The sequence below is a fragment of the Brassica napus genome, chromosome A1 (genome assembly GCF_020379485.1).
Source record: "Brassica napus cultivar Da-Ae chromosome A1, Da-Ae, whole genome shotgun sequence".
Taxonomy (NCBI): Eukaryota; Viridiplantae; Streptophyta; class Magnoliopsida; order Brassicales; family Brassicaceae; genus Brassica; species Brassica napus.
Genome location: NC_063434.1, coordinates 30,157,707 through 30,170,507, shown reverse-complemented (window position 1 = coordinate 30,170,507; position 12,801 = coordinate 30,157,707). Strand labels below are relative to the sequence as shown.

The 12,801-nt window shown below is 27.5% G+C and overlaps 1 pseudogene; it reads left to right on the top strand.

Moving 5' to 3' along the window:
• The first annotated feature begins 8,212 nt into the window (after nucleotides 1-8,212).
• LOC106454015 overlaps nucleotides 8,213-12,801 on the top strand; it is a 76,572-nt pseudogene continuing 71,983 nt past the window's right edge.

Genomic DNA, 12,801 nt, shown 5'->3' with positions numbered 1-12,801 from the left:
TTATAATTTTTTAAAAAATATTTTGACAATTGAAAAATTAAAATCATGTAATTATAAACAGTTTTAAGTGATATAAATTAAGATATAATAAAATTGAATTGTTTTCGAACATAGATGAATGAAAGTAGTGAATCATGATATTCTTTGGTTTAGGATTTTGACAACATATGTTGTAGTATTGTATGTATTCTTAGGGTTAGATTTTGGAAAGGTTAATTTTTTACCTATATGTGTTTATTTCTGTGTATATTATAAACACTTTTTAAGTTTAATTTGATTTTATGAAGTGTTTAGTTAGTTAATTTAGTTTAGGGTCTATGTTTAGGGTCTAAACGACTTACAGAGAAATCATATGTTGATTAGTATTATCGGTTAGAAGACTTCTCTGAAAGTCTTCTAACTCCCGCTAAAAATATTTTAGTTTCCTGCTTAAAATATTGAAGTCTTCTGGGAGACTTACAAGTAAGTCATCTAGGAAGTCTAATATTAGAAGACTTATTTGAAAGTCTTTTGAATCGAAAATATTTAACATTATTCGAATGTTTGTCTCTCTATATACAACTTTAATATATATTATAAGAATATTTTAATTTTATACAACTAATAATAATAATAATATATTATTAGAAACATAAATATGGTTTAAATCATCAATTGATTTTAAATCAAAAATCTATGTAGTTTAATATGATATCAGATCCGATCAACATAATTTGATTCAAGTTTCATATTGGAAGAGATTAAATATGATTTTATCATGTTGATTTATGATCAGTTACATTCTAAATTCATCTTAAAACAACCATTTAAATTATTTTTAATTTGTGTACATTTTATTAGTGGCGCTATTAATTGAGTATTAACCTGTTTTCTTCTTTTTAGTGGCTTTTTTGTTTGACTTCAAAATCTCTTATTTTCTTAGGGATTCTTTCAAAAATCAATCAAAATTTCAAGTCAAACACAAAAATAACCTATGCTTTTTTTGAAACTTTGTTTTGTCCTATTCACCCTAAAAGTTTTAGTTATTACTTTTTTTTAACTTTTTTCGAAAATAAGGCTTTTACCTTACCATCCTCATCTTCACCAAATATTTACAACTTTGCCATTGAACTACCAAATTGAGAGTGTTAATACCTTAAAGTTTCGATTTTTTCCCATCCTTTCTCATTTTCTATCCACACAAACCACATATCTTACACTTTCTCTCAAAATTCATCAAAAAGACTGAAGATTTTGATTACAAATTATGTAAGGTTCATAAGCTCACGATTCTTAGTGATTAACGAGTAGGTAGCTGTTGTGGTGAAGTTATAGGTGATTGGAGGAACCACGCAAGTCATCTCACGAGTTCAAGGTATGAAATCGCGAACTACATTTTATTTTTTCAGATCTGGTATAGGTCAGTTTTGCAATTGGCATTTTGTGTGTTTTTAGTAGAAGACTTCCCTAGAAGTCTTCTAACTTTCCTTTGTAAACAAAAAATTTCGAAATTCCCGAGAAGACTTCTAAGTCTTCTCGGATAAACATGTTACTTTTAAATTTGACCGAAGTTGGTCAGAAATTTGACTTTTTGTAGAAGACTTCTAAGGAAGTCTTCCTGAAGAAAACTTCTACAGAAATCTTCTGAAAGTCTTCCCTACGTCTTCTCAATGCCGGAAGATGTCTGTGTGGGTTACTTTTGCAATTGAAAAATAATAGTAAAATATTTAATATCAATGAGAAGACTTTTCGAGTTTAATTATGGGTTTTGGTCAAACCTTTGCCCGCGAGAGAAGACTTCTACAGAAGTCATCCGACGGAAAGAAGTCTTCTCTCGAAAAGTCAAATATAGTCAATTGCAAAAATAAACCAGCAGACTTCTTGCGACATTGAGAAGACTTCCGGAAGATTAGAGAAGACTTCTTTTGAAGTATTCTCCAGGTAAACTTTCCTAGAAGTTTTCTACAAAAAGTCAAAATTCTGACTAACTTCGGTCAAATTCAAAAATAACTTGTTTATCTAAGAAGACTCTGGAAATTTCGAAAAAAAATCAATTTCAAAAGTAAGCCCATATTTACAAAGGAAGACTTTCGAAGATGTCTTCTGTAGAGTAGACTTCTTTAGAAGTCTTCCTCCCTAAATTTGCAGTTGCAAAAATGACATAAATAGATGACTTCTTTTGAAGTCTACACAGAGTAGACTTCTTTTGAAGTCTTCCGTGGATGACTTCAAAAGAAGTCTTCTACGTAAATCTTTATTAAACTTCAAATTTTTCCAAAATTAAAATGAATTTTTAATATCTTCTTGCTAATTTATGTTTATTAGTCAATATTGGGACTACTGAGTCGAATTTATAACTTAATTATTGATAATTATGAAGTTAGAAACATTGATGTTTAATTATGTTTCTAGCTAAATGGAGAAGAAGTTTTCTCCGGTGATTTGGTTTTATTAAGTTGATGTTCTGTGTTTGTGTTGTCTTCCTCATAAGATACAATTTTTAACTTCCATGATATTTAAAATCTCAACTTTCACTTAAAATTCAATTTTGATCTTTTGTTAGTTTGACTAAGGTTTTTTGAGAAGTCTTCTCTCGTACTTTTAGCAAAGTTTACTAAGTTTTTGTGTTGTTGTGTTTTGTTATGTGTGGGTAGAATTATGGAAGAAGACTCATGGAAGACTTTGATTTTGGCGGGAAACCTAATTTATTCAAAAATTTAGGCGGGAACTCTAAATTTTATTTAATTTAGGCAGGATGTGTCGGAAGACTTCTTTTTAAGTTTTTTGTGAGTCTTCTAGACCCTAAAATCAAATAATTATGCAAAAAAACATTTTTAAACTTAAAAAAACTTAGAAAGTGTTTAAATCAAATTATTTGATAGTTGCTAAACATGTATAGGTCAATTTGAAAAAGAAAAAAAAATGAAGATAAGATTTCAAATCTAACCCTAAAGATACCAACAATACTATAACATATGTTACCAACCCTAAACCAATGACTCATGAACCAATCTACATTCATTCATCTATGTTGAAAATAATTCAATTTCAGATAAACTAAATTTACATCATTGAAAAATGTTTATTATTACATGATTTCAAATTTTAACCCATGAAAAGATTTTTTATAAAAAGTTTTAAGTATTTTTAAGATCTAATCCATGAGAAGACTTTCTCTGGAAGACTCCTAGAAGACTTATGGAAGACTTTGATTTAGGCGAAAAACCTAAATTATTCCAAAATTTAAGCGAGAACCATAAATTCTACTAAAATTTAGGAGGAATGTGTCTGAAGACTTTTTTTTAAGTCTTTTGTGAGTCTTCCAGAACCTAAAATCAATTAACTATGCAAAAAAAAAAAATACTTTTTTAAACTTAAAAAAAATACTTTTTTAAACTTAAAAAAAAAATTAGAAAGTGTTTAAATCAAGTTATTAGATAGTTACTATACATACATGGGTCAATTTGAAAAAGAAAAAAAAATGAAGGTAAGATTTCAGAATCTAACCCTAAAGATACATCCCTTATATATTAATTGAGGAACATTTGAAAATATGTAACCTCAATTTTGTATTAATTAAAAGAGGCTCCAATGCATAGGTGGCACTCAATTAGGTAGTCAATTACATTCAATTGAAAAATAAGTAGGTCCACATTCGATTTTTATATGTTGTTAGATACATAAGTTGGTCAAACTATATGATATAATGATATGATATGATATTTTCTTTCCTTAAATAAAACCTACGGAATTACCATAAATGACTAATATATATATGACAATTAATGAGTTTAATAATAAAGATTTGATAACAATGTATATCTCCTCCATCATTTTATGTTTAATTTTATATTATTAAAATAAATTAAACAATCAAATTAGCTATAAAAATAAAATTTAGATTTTTTCGTATATGTTATATTTTGAATTTTTAAAAACGACAATAAATGACTAAAACTATTAAAATTATTATGTTAAAAATTAATGATCAATGGTTTAACATTTTTATTATAAGAAGATACACATGATTTTAAAACCATATGAGTAAAAAATATCATTTAATAATAAAATAAATATATATATATATATTAAACACTATATACCATAAGATTACATAAATATTTTAATATTAAAACTTTCAATGAATTTTCAAGAACATTTATAAATTATAAACTTATTAAAGATTTCAGATTGAAAATTTTGTTATCGATGATTTAAATATTTTGTTATAAAACGATATGAACGATCATAGAACCGTATGATTATAAATTCTTATTTAATAAATAACTATACAAAATATACTATTCCTAGAAAAATAGGTTGGTACATCTTAACTTATATTACACTTTTTATTAAACTAACTATCGAATTGATAAATAACGTACCAAAAAATGTTTTGCACTTTCCTTAAATAAAAGCTACAAAATTACCTAATATGATTAACGTATATGTGAAAATTAATTATAATGAATAATAAATATTTGATAACAGTTTTTGTATCTTAGTTCTTTTTTTAATTTTATATTATTAAAATATATTTAAAAATCACATTAAATATATAATAAAAACATTTATAATTTTTCTTATATGTTATATTTTGAATTTTTCAAAACGTCTATAAATTATTAGAAATTTGAAGATCCCCACTCTGAAAATTTTGTGATCAATAGATTTTTTTTTGTGTCATAATAAGTTACAAATGATCATAAAATTGTATTAATATGAACTTTTATTTAATATTATAAGAAGATACACATTATTTTAAAACCATATGAGTAAAAAATATCATTTAATAATAAAACATATATATTTATATAGATTATACTATATACCATAAGATTACATAAATATTTTAATATTAAAACTTTCAATGAATTTTCAAAAACATTTATAAATTATAAACTTATTAAAGATTTCACATTGAAAATTTTGTTATCGATGATTTAAATATTCAGTTATAAAATGATATGAATGATCATAGAACTGTATGGTTATAAATTCTCATTTAATAAATGACTATATAAAATATACTATTCTTAGAAAAATAGGTTGGTCCATCTTGACTTACATTATATTTCTTATTAAACTAACTATCGAATTGATAAATAATCTACCAAAATTTTTTTTGCACTTTCCTTAATTAGAAGCTACGAAATTACCTAATATGATTAACGTATATATTAAAATTAATTATTATGAATAATAAATATTTGATAACAATTTTGGTATCTTAGTTCTTTTTTTTTAATTTTATATTATTGAAAGATATTAAAAAATCACATTAAATATATAATAAAAACATTTATATTTTTTCTTATATGTTATATTTGAATTTTTCAAAACGTCTATATATTATTAGAAATTTGAATATTCCCACTCTGAAAATTTTGTGATCAATAGATTATTTTTTGTTACAATAAGTTACAAATGATCATAAAATATAACGCATATGAATTTTTATTTAATAAATATTCAAACTAAATAATATATATATATATATATAAACACTAATGATTTAAAGCAACAAGATTGGCTGATCAATTTAGTCGTCCAGTTAAAATCTTTCAAAAGTATGTGAAAGACTAAAGTCAAAGTAAATATGGATTTAGAATAGTAGTTATATTTTACTAACCAAATACCGAAAAAAACCAAACCGAACCGAAACCAACCCGATATCCAGATTGAACACCCGTAATCCAAATGAAGCCAAACTATTGTTTCATTCTCCAAAATATAATAAAAATACTAACTTAATCCCGCGCAAGGCGCGGGTCTTATCCTAGTACAATACTATAACATATGTTACCAAACCCCAAACCAATGACTTATGAGCTAATATACATTCACTCATCTATGTTGAAAATAATTCAATTTCAGATGAACTAAATTTACATCATTGAGAAATGTTTATTATTACATGATTTCAATTTTTTTACCTATCAAAATATTTTTATAAAATTATTTTTAAGATCTACTGAACGAGAAGACTTACAAAGAAGTCATCATAGAGAAAACTTATAAAGAAGTCATCATATAGAAGACTTACAAAGAAATTTTCTCTAACGGAGGATTATAATGGTAAAATTAAATACATATTTTTTGTTTGTTCATAAGAATGTTGTTGTAAGACCACCCGCAACGGAGTAACATCATCAGTCCTTAGCGCTTACTCTTAGGTAAATACACATATAATAATAATACTTTGCTTAATAAAACTAAGGACTGTAACGTAACTAAGGAATATTAGGACTTGATCCTTATGATACGTGGCTACTTGTGAATGGAGGGGAAGACTTTTGTGTTTCGTAGTGGGGGTAAAAAAGTCGGACGTTTAGATTGTAAAGGTAAATACACATATACTTCTCTTTATATAATTGTGTACGACGTTTAGATTAATCACTCAAATATATTGGTTTGTAACATTTTCCGCAATATAGAGATGTAAGCAACTGAGTTTCGATTTCGTTATTTCTAGTAAATTTTGAAATTCTATGTCAACAAAAAAGTAGTATATAATGTATATTTTATCAAAATAAATTAGCTAAAGAGAGACCTACACAATATGTGGAACGGGCTTTTGGAGTATTACAAGCTTGATTTGCGATTGTGAAAAATCCGGCTCTTTCATTGGACAAAAAAAAAGATAGGGAAGATTATGCGAGCATGTATCATACTACACAATATGATAGTCGAAAACGAACGAGATGGGTACATTCGGTACGATCTATATGAATTGAAGAAGGAGACTGCAGCAGAAGTTCACGGGTGGATACCGAGAAGCCTACAAATATCTATAATATGCTCGGCATTCGGGATGATGTTCACGATAAGTGTTTAATTTACATCAACGATTGAAAAATGATTTAATTGAAAATATTTGGAACAAATTTGGTGAATAAAGATTAATAAATGTTGTATCTTTATATTTAATCATGCAATAAATAAAAACATTTAATTTCACTTTTATAAAAAAAATATTATTTTTTAATTCCTAAGGACTCCAAATTGGAAAACATCATTGGACATACCTTTGGGATTAGGATCCTTAACTATTCAAACAAAAAAAAAACAAAAAAAAAAATATTATAATAATGCTAAAGACTCCATGGTGAGGCTCACCATTGCAGATGCTCTAAGTTCACTAGGTTTTTGGATTATTTTTGCATTTGATTAAAATTGGGGTACACTTTTGTATTCAAAATCAAGTTTTGAATCATTTTTGGCAAATCCCTCTTTTTCTTATTCATCTTAAAACAATCAATTCAATTATTTTTAATTTGTGTACATTTTATGTAATAGAAAGGGTATCTTTAACTGACGAAGTTTGACATTTTTTTTGCGCAACCAAGTTTAGTGGACATATTTTTCTAATTAAGAAACATCTTGGATGTAGAGAAGTAGAGGTAGTAGCCAACTTATCTTATGTTTCTATACTATATTATTTTTGACCAAGTTATCTTCTTTTCAGTGGTTTTTTTTGTTTGACTTCAAAATCTATTCGTAAATTCGATTAAGCATCTTGACTAGAGAAGAGTTGTTTATTGTCTTATTGGCCTAGTTATCCTTTTTTTGTATGACTTCAAGCCTTCAAGCTTCTCTTATTTTAATGCCTTCTCGGGTTAAATCACGAAGTTTGACATTTTTTGGGCGACCAAGTTTAGTGGACATATTTTTCTAATTAAGAAACCTGTTGGATTTGTCCAAAAAAAAAAAGAAACCTGCTGGATGTAGAGAAGTACAGGTAGTCGCCAACATGACGTTGTTTGATATTTTGTTTCGACGACTAAGTTCTTTTATACTATATTATGAAGAAATATCTAGAAACAACTCTTTCAAAATGATACTACGTTTTTAACTTTTCGTACAAATTAATAAAACATATTAAATTTCAGTTTTAAATACAAAAGTATTTTTTATTTTCCATTTTTCATAATTTTAAACCCATCCAAATTCACTAAATGACATTAATTATTTTGAAATTTATCATTAAATATTATTAGTTGATAAAAAATATTGAAATATAACATATGTATTTTTTTGAATTTTTTTTCTTTTTCTAAAACATACGAAACCGATGGAATATTATACAATATCAGAAAAGAGTTGACAATATTTAATGAAGTAAAAGTCGAACAAGATAACAAGTCTCACTGCTTATATCAAATGCCCTCTCCGATTTCTTTCTGAAAAGCATTGTGAGATATTCCATCTTCTCTTGATCAATCTTACTCTAATGGATTCTTCTTTTTTCCTTACGATGTGTGCTGCTGCAACATCCGTCTTCACACTATTCGTTACACTATTATTCATGCAAAACAGAAAAATCAGATTCCGTGAAAATAACGAAACTGAAGTGAGTTCATCTTCTTTATCTCTTTTGCCTCCTTTTTCAATGCCTGGTAATTGGGGACACCACGTCTTCCCGAGCTTCCACGGGGCAGACGTCCGAAAATCCTTTCTAAGTCACTTTCTCAAGGAGTGTAGGAGCAAAGGAATCGACACATTCATTGATAACGACATCACTAGAGGAGAATATATCGGTCCTGAGCTAAAAAAAGCGATCCGAGGATCAAGGATTGCGATTGTATTGCTCTCGAAAAGATACGCTTCTTCGTCATGGTGTCTTGATGAGTTGGTGGAGATTATGAAGTGCAATGAAGATTTGAGTTATACAGTGCTGGTCATTTTCTATGAAGTGGATCCAAGTGATGTAAAGAAGCAGGCTGGAGATTTTGGGAAAGTCTTCAAAAAAACCTGTAAAGGTAAAAAACAAGATGTTATTAGGAGTTGGAGTCAAGCTTTGGCACAAGTGGCCACACTCGCTGGTTACCATTCAACCAATAATAGGTTCGTCCTTTTCTTATTTTCACTCGCACTCTTAATTAGTTAATCTTTGTCACAACATTAAGCCATTACAAACACATCTAGCTAGTAGATTTTAAACATATAAACATCTTGCACTCTTATTTTGTCTATATGTGAATTTTTTTTAACGAATACTAGATTTTGATATACTTTTTGAATACGCTGAAATATTTTTACTTTACAAGAGTTTTATTAAATGAAAATTATAATTTTATCTAAAATTTATGAATTTTCAAATTATATATATAAAAATGCAATCGTGAAAACATTAAATATTTTTTATTTGGTGTATTAATGTTATTATGATTTTGATATATGTATATATATTATATGATTTTCATTATTTTATTATATGAATAAAAATATTTTAATAGTAACTAAAGCTTGACTTTTGCGTCTGTACAAGTGTTTATTTTCACTTATTATACTTAAATCAATATATGTTTCACATGATTAACTGAAACAATTTTTGTGATATCGAATATTCCAGTTAACAAAGCACTACAATATATGTTTTACATAAGTGTGCGTCTGTACATGGTTTAGTTTAATTTTACTCATACTTATACAAAATAATGGTAATTTGACATTGTGTTTGAAAGGCCAATTTATCAGAGTAGGCTGAAGCAAATATATTATCCCAAAAAAATATAATTCAATTCTGTATTAAATATAAGGAATATTAAAGTAAGATATCGTGGCTAAATTAGAACCGAAATAACAACAAAACATAATGGGTTAAACCCCGGGTTAATTCATGACATAGTTATTATTTTAAAGATATCTAATACTATAAACTATTGTTATGTTGACCAATATATGTTCTTTCATTACAGTTAAATATATGGTTAAGAGTGAAAAATTGAGTGTCAGCAGTTGTTATAAAATATTTGAAATGAGGGTTAGTTTTATTTTGTACTTCAATTTTGATTTTCATGATAATATTGATTACAGTATTATTTATTTAATTATATACAAGGTACATATTTTATAATGTATGATATCCACTTAAATTTAAAATAAAAAGATTTTGAAAGATTTTGTTGAGATACAAACTTATATAAAATATATTAAAGTATACTTTCATATTCTGTGACCAAATAACATGCAGTGACGATAAAATAAGATAGATTTATGTTTAATTGATGTCTTCATCTCTCCTCTTTGTTAGTAAAACTGACGCGGAAATGATAGAAAAAATTGCCACTGATGTATCGGACAAGTTGTTTAGTTCCACGCGATCAAGGGATTTGGACGGGCTTCCTGGAATGGGAGCTCATATGGAGAAGATGGATCAGGCTTTAAATTTAGGCCAGGAAGATGAGGTGAGGATGATAGGGATTTGGGGGCCAGCTGGGATTGGCAAAACCACCATCGCCAGATGTATGTTTAACAAACACTCTGGCAGTTTTGATTTGAGTGTATTTATGACGAATGTCAAAGCAATGTACACAGCACCAGTTTGCTCCGATGACTACATTGTGAAGTTGGATTTGCAGCAAAAGTTTTTGTCCCAAATAATCAACCAGAAGGAGGCTTTCAAGATTTCTCATCTAGGAGCTGCAGAAGAAAGACTGAATAACAAGCGAGTTCTTGTTGTTCTTGATAACGTTGATCAGTTAGTTCAGCTAGAGGCCATGGCAAAAGAAACCTGGTGGTTTGGCCATGGAAGTCGGATAGTCATTACATCGCAAGATCAAAATCTTTTGAAGGCACATGGGATTAATCACATTTACAAGGTGAATGTTCCTACTAAGTCTCTTGAAATATTCTGTATGTATGCTTTCAAACAAAAAACCCCTGCAGCTGGTTTCGAGAAGCTTGCCTGGGAAGTTACAGTTCTCGCTGGTCAACTCCCTTTGGCACTAAGGGTTATTGGCTCCTGTTTCCGGGGAAAGACAGAGGAGCAATGGAAAGATGCACTACCAGAGTTAAGAAGTAGCCTTAAAGGAGAAATTGAGAGTATTTTAAAGTTCAGCTATGATGCCTTAAGTGAGAAAGAAAAAAAATTGTTCCTTCATATAACCACCGGCCTTGTCAGAACTAGAAATGTTGAGACACTGAAAGATTATCTTGCCAATACGTTCTCAGACTTCCAGCAAGGAATTGACGTCTTAGTTGATAAATCTCTCATATCTATCGTCACGGGATATGTAGAGATAAATGATGTGCTTGTCCAGCTGGGAAGAGAAATTGTGCGGAAAAAATATGGTAGTGAACCTCGCATCCGTGAGCCTGGGAAACGCATGTTTTTGGATGATGCAAGCGAGATTTGTCAAGTACTTAGTAATGACACAACAGTAAGTTTTGACATTGGTATTTCACTGCATTGCTCCGTATGTACACATCTTTTTTTATATCTCATGATTTTGTCTCCTTTTTTTCAGGGAGGTGGAAGTCTTATAGGAATATCTCTCAATTTATCTAAGACCGGTGGCAAATTGTATATTAGTGAAAGAGCCTTTGAAAGAATGCCCAATCTTCAGTTCTTATCACTCGGTGGTGATTGCGATAGTTTGTACTTTCCGCAGTGTCTCAACTACATGTCTCAAAAACTTATCTTACTAAGTTGGGCCTGTTTTCCGATGCATTGGTTGCCTTCTAATTTTAATACACAGTTCCTCGTCTGCCTAAACATGCTGGGGAGCAAGCTTCAGAAGTTGTGGGACGGAACTAAAGTAAGCAAAAAATACAGCTTATTCCTAAATATTTTTTTTTCCTGGCACATCCATTTACGCGTATCAAAAAAAAAATCACCGTACAATATATATATACATGTTGCATTCATGTTAAGTTTTACAAAAATTAAATACAGAGATTCATTTAATAAATTAAAAATATTATATTTAATTACCGTTATTAAAAAGATAATCAATCATTTTTATCAATAATTTTTAATATTTTCTTATATCTTTCAAATAAAATATATGATAAAAATGTAATATTCATAAAATAAAAACGAAAAAATATTTAAAAAGAAAAGAAAACATATTCTATGAAAATACATTTTATACCTATATGAGCACGAAAACATATTATATGTGCTGTTATTTCATATAAAAATAAAAGTCTATTTTCTTAGATTATTAAAGTAATTTTAATAACATAAAACAAAGATAATTTTATGAGCAAAAAATATTTTATAGTTCCAACTATTGAGATATTTATTCATTTTGCATAATTTTTTTGTTAAGATTTTAATTTTGATTTAATTTTTAATATAGGTTTTTAGCGCACTACACAAATGAAAAAATCTGCAAACTTTAATCAAACCTAATATACAACTAAGTTTTTCTTTTGGGTTTAATATTTATATATCACTTTTTAATTTTTTTTTATATATTTATTCAACCTAATATGAGAAAATTTTATGTTTACCACTTTCATGGTACCACTTTTCATCTTTACTATCATCAAAATGGACATTTTCAAAAATATATTTTTCATTAAGTGGCAAAAGATTCTTATGCTTTTGTTATCTATATATATAATAAATTATTATTTAAATAAATAAGAAATAAATAAAAATAAAAATATTTTTTCTTATGTTTTTGAATTATAATTTTTCAAATTCGAACTCTTTTATAATTTTTTTCTATTTGAATTTTTTTTTCAAATTTTTATTTTATTTTTCAAAATTTCTTTTTGAAAATCGGAAATTATGTTTGAAATTTTTCTAATTTTTTTTTATATTTTTAAGTGTTTATTTATATATTTACTAGAATCTCAAATTTCACATTTCAAAAATCCTACTCCACCCTTCAACTCTAAATCCTAAGTCTAAATTAGTTAATCCTAGGGATTTTATTTTTCATTGAAAGTGATGGTAAAAGTGATTAGTGTAATCATAAAAAGTGGTACTATGAATGTGGTATTTGTGGCAATTTCCCTTTATCTTTTATACTTCTAAAGTTACATAAAAATTTCAAAATTAATCATTTATAAAACATATTTTTA